The 5,299-nt window shown below is 47.7% G+C and overlaps 1 pseudogene; it reads left to right on the top strand.

Moving 5' to 3' along the window:
- Positions 1-288: 288 nt before the first annotated feature.
- Positions 289-5,299, top strand: LOC100425235 (ankyrin repeat domain-containing protein 33B pseudogene; annotated as a pseudogene).

Raw genomic sequence — 5,299 nt, 5'->3', positions numbered from 1 at the left:
TGATGTCCCTAAATCTCTTTATTGTCTCAACCAATCTACTGAGGCTTCTATGCCATTCATTTACACCAACCCTACCCAATTATCAATGAAGCTAGATATAGATATAGTTATAGTGAACCCATTATGAGCAGGCACAGTAATTACAGGCTTCCGCTTTAAAAAAAAAAAAAAAAAAAAAAAAAAAAAAAAAAAAAAAACTCCTTAGCTCACTTTTTACCACAAGGCACACCTATGCTATTTATCCTCATACTAGTAATCATTAAAACCATTATCCTATCCATTCAACCAATGGTATTAGCTGTGCAATTAACAGCCAACATTATAGCTGTCCACCTACTAATACATTCAACTGGAGATGCCACACTAGTACTATCAACTATTAATTTTTGCACAGCTCCAGCCACTCTCATTCTTCTGATCCTATTGACCATTCTCGGACTCACCAAAGCCCTTATTCAGGCCTATGCCTTTACACTTCTAGTAAGCCTTTATCTACATGACAACACATAATGACCCATCATATAGTTAAACCCCGCCCGTGACTACTAACAGGAGCTGTTTCATCTCTCCTAATAACATCTGCTCTAACCAGATGGTTTAACTTTAACTTTCTTATTCTTTTAACCCTAGGCGTATTAACCAACACACTATCAATCATGACACGGTATTATGTGTGAAAGTACATTTCAAGGCCACCATACAACAATAGTCCAAAAAGGACTCTGATATATGGAATAATTCTATTTATTATCTCAGAAATATTCTTCTTTGCTGATTTCTTCTGGGCATTCTACCACTCTAGTCTAGCCCCAATTTCAGGCCGGGCGCGGTGGCTCAAGCCTGTAATCCCAGCACTTTGGGAGGCCGAGGCGGGCGGATCACAAGGTCAGGAGATCGAGACCACAGTGAAACCCCGTCTCTACTAAAAATACAAAAAATTAGCCGGGCGCGGTGGCGGGCGCCTGTAGTCCCAGCTACTCAGGAGGCTGAGGCAGGAGAATGGCGGGAACCCGGGAGGCGGAGCTTGCAGTGAGCCGAGATCGCGCCACTGCACTCCAGCCTGGGCAACAGCGTGAGACTCCGTCTCAAAAAAAAAAAAAAAAGCCACTTTCATAGTATATTTTCTTTCATCTGGAGTTCATTTTTTTTCTAATAACTTAGAGTTTAGCTTTATTTAGGGACCTTAAACACTCCTTACGCCGAGTTCTATTAGGTTAACTTGGGTTGAGTATGGCCGAGGTGGCTAGCACGAAATTGACCAACCCTCGACATCAGTAGACCATAGTTAATCTTTTGTTTATTACTAAAGATTTATCACTGCAGGGGCCTTTGAAAACAGTATGCTGAGAATAGATAGGGCTCAAGGACAGTAGCTCCAACTGAACTTTTAATGAACTCCCGTAGGCGCCAAGAAGGCGGGTAGATAAGAAAGAATATAGAAACAAGGTACTGAGTAGAAGGTTACATGTGGGAAAAGAAAGTTTGTTTTGCATTGCATTCTTTCTGCTGACGTGAGGTTTATGGAGTATAAATAAAGTGAGGCGGAGGCTCACATGTTCTCTGTGTGTCTTTGTCTTTGTGTGTGTTCTTTCATTCCCCACCACCCCCGGTGCGGCCCCCAACAAGTGGCACAGCGAGCAGGGTCAGCACGGGTGAGTAGGGGAGAACAAGAAGGGGAACCCCCTAGGAGCGGGTAAGGCTCAGATATTGTTAAGGGGAACCTTCTTAAGCTTTCATTATGGGAATTCCATCTCTCTGGCCTCAGAATATTTATGGCTGTTTCAAGGACTGTTGCTGTCTATGGGAGTAGAAGTGAAAGAAAAAGACTTTGAAGCAGTTGTTTGCCCATGTTGAATAACATTGTTACTGGTTTCAGTATCAGACTAAAGTGTAGCTGAATCGGAAAAAATGGTTACAGGTAGTAAAAGCTTTGCTTAGAGCTCTCCAGTTAGGGGATATCATGCCTCTAAAATTGTGGACCTTGTGTAACTCTATCACTCAGACATTAGAGTTACTTGAGACTGATTAGGAGTGTGGTAATGTAGCCACAGGAGGAAAGGTATCTGAGGATTTGGAAAAATAAAATAAAATAAAATAAATCTGAAATGGAACCCATTTGTGCCAGGGTAGCAAAAGGGGGAGAAGAGAAAAAGCCAGCTCTTCCTTCTTCTAAGGGAAATTCTGACATGCAGTGTATTATGGAAATGCTTCAACAAATATTACAGATACATTCTTCTAATTCACCTTTGTGAGCTTTCCCTCTTTCTTTTCCTTCTGCCCTGTTAAAAGAGAATTTTCCAGTGCCTCCAACCCCCGGGCTTCCTTATCTTTACCTTTGTTTGGCAAAGTTTTCTCAGTGCCTTGCCCACCATTGGGGGAGGGAGAAAAGGAAAAGATTAAAAAAAAAAAAATTTAAGGAGCTGGATCTGTTTCCAATTATTTGTGCTTCTTTTGCTCCTAATGCTCAGTTTTCAAATGGTGGCAATAATGTCCAATTTAATGCCTTACAAATTAAATTTTTAAAAGAAATGAAAGCTGCCATTTCTAACTATGAACCCCTATCCTTGGTCTTCTTGATATTTTTTCATCAGAAAATTTGATAATTTCTATAGACTGGAAGACTTTGGGGAAGGCTTTTCTTGATCGTTCTCAGTGGTTACAATTGCACAGCTGGTAAATGAACAAGGCGCATGTACAGGCTAGAAAAAATGTTATGTGTGATCCCCCAGGAGCCACTGAGGAACAACTCACAGGCACGGGCCAATATGCTACTCTTAGTGCTCAGGCTGGTCTAGAAGATGTTGCCTTTACTCAAATCAAGACTTTGTTTTTAAGGGCCTAAAATAAGGTAGAGATAACAGGAAAATCTTCCCTTTCCTCTGTGAAGATTTTACAGGGCACAAATGAACAATATTCAGATTTCATAGCCCGTCTTCAGGATGCTGTCTTGAAAATTGTGGGTGCTGACCTTGCTTCAAAAATTTTGTTATAATCCCAGTGCTTTGGAAGGCCAAGGCAGAAAAATCACTTGAGGCCAGAAGTTTGAGATCAGCCTGGCAACATAGTAAGACCTTATCTCTACCAAAAAAGAAAAAGAAAATTAGCCTTGCATGGTGGTGTGTACCTGTTGTTCCAGTTACTCAGGAGGCTGAGTTGGGAGGATTGCTTGAGTCCAGGAGTATAAGACTGCAGTGAGTTCTGATTGTGCTATTGCACTCCAGCCTGGGTGACAGAGTGAGAATTTGTCTCAAAAACAGCAACTAATTATTTTATGTAGCCATTTTACCTGAAAGGTATAATTCTTTCTTCCACAATTAATAAATCTGCATATGTCTAGGCCAGCTATATCAGGTAGAGACAGGGCTTCTCTGGGGACGCAGAAGCGAGAAGTAGGGAGCTTGGCGCGCGCGACTGGCTCTCCCTGAAGGTGCCCTGGACCCCCGCCCACGCCTCCCGCAGCCTGCATGGTGCTGCTGGCTGGGACCTGGCCACAGGGTGGCAAGGCGCTCTGCATGCAGTCCCCACCCCTAGGGGCACAGGTCGAGGAGGATCGCGCTTACTACAAAGAGTTCCAGGACTTCTCCAGACTGCGCGACACCCACCCGCAGCATCGCCTCTGACTTTTTTTTTTTTTTTTTTTTTTTTTTTTTTTTTTTTTTTTTTTGAGGGAGTCTTGCTCTGTCACCCAGGCTGGAGTGCAGTGGCCTGATCTCTGCTCACTGCAAGCTCCGCCTCCCGGGTTCATGCCATTCTCCTGCCTTAGCCACCCGAATAGCTGGAACTACACGCGCCTGCCACCACGCTTGGCTAATTTTTTGTATTTTTAGTAGAAACGGGGTTTCACTGTGTTAGCCAGGATGATCGCCTGACCTCGTGATCCACCCGCTTTGGCCTCCCAAAGTTCTGGGATTACAGGCGTGAGCCACTGCCCTCAGCAGGATAATTCTTTCTACCCTTTCCAGGATGAGGAGGGGCACGGCATCGAGGGCGTGGAGAGCGTCCCGGAGGGAGTTCCGGAGTCCTGGGGCTGCTGTGGAGTCTGGTGCGGTGTGGGGTGAGCGTTGAGAAGGCGCAGGAGACTGACCACAATGGCTGGACCGGCCTTAATGTCGTCTGCTACCACGGCTTTGTGGATATACCCTGGTGGCCTTAGATGAGTGCTCCCACACTGAGGTCAACCTGCAGGACAGGGAGGGGAATGCAGCCCTAATCATAGCTGCACAGGCAGGTGCTGCCCGTGGTCCCATGGACACAGTTGCCTTAGACACTGCCTCTCAGCCTTGCGCTTCCTGCGTCAGCATCACCTGGGCTGGTTCATTTGCGCTTTAACACAGATCTGGTGGAAACACAGGCTGCCAGGCCCTGCCCCTGGAGTCTTTCTTTGAAAAGGCCTGGGGTGGGGCCCAAGATTGAGTAGAAGAACAGGTTTCCTGGTGAGGTTGATGCCGCTGGCCCAGGGATCCCACCTTGAGGGCAGAGGGCTTTGAGGTTTTCATGCCTGATGAGGGCCAGGAACCCTTCTCAGTAGGCATTGAAGACGGGCAGAGTCACAGATTCCAGGAGAGATGTCGTCAGAGGGACACAGAGGCATCACGGAATTAAAATGAAAATGAAGAAAGGAGCTGAGCATCTGTTTCATCACGTTCCTATGCTGTTTTACTAAAGAGGCTGTTCTGGCCCAGTCAGGGCACGCTATCATCACCAACTACTTGTTGAACTATGTCCCGGGTCTTGACCTTGAAGGAGGGGCGCCTTCGGGTTGAAAGCCGCCATGCCTGGTCGACAGCATCCCAGCCCTGAGCTAGCAGGGGCGGGTGTCCACACGGGGCCCCCTTGGTGGGATGTCGTCAGAGGTGTGGCCACTTACACGTCCGCCTCATGCAGAGGCTCCAGGAGCGCCCCTGCCTGTAGCGGTTCAGGGAAAAGTACCAGCTTGAGCTGACTGGGCTCCTCTAGAGGTCGCGGAAGCGGGAGGTCTCCAAGAACTGCCTGCAGAAGCTCAAGGACTGGGAGCTGTCCGCGCTGACGCCCCGCTCCGTGCGCGGCCCGGAGGACCTGGGCGCCCTGGACCACATGGTCAGGATGACCACCAGCCTCTAACAGCCCCGCCGTGGCCATCGCGTGCCAGACAGTGTGCCCCGAGAGCACTCTGTGCGTGCGGAAGAGGACGGCTGGTGGTGCAGGAAATCCTGGTCGTGCAGGAAATCCTGGCCTTGCAGGAAATTCTGGGGGCGCGGCGGGGGGTGGGGGAGGGGGCGGGCGCAGGAGGCAGGGAAGAGGAGGGCGCAGAACAGCCTAA

The sequence above is a fragment of the Macaca mulatta genome, chromosome 14 (assembly GCF_049350105.2).
Source record: "Macaca mulatta isolate MMU2019108-1 chromosome 14, T2T-MMU8v2.0, whole genome shotgun sequence".
Taxonomy (NCBI): Eukaryota; Metazoa; Chordata; class Mammalia; order Primates; family Cercopithecidae; genus Macaca; species Macaca mulatta.
Note: the sequence above shows the minus strand (reverse complement) of the source record. Positions and strands in the feature narration are given on the sequence as shown.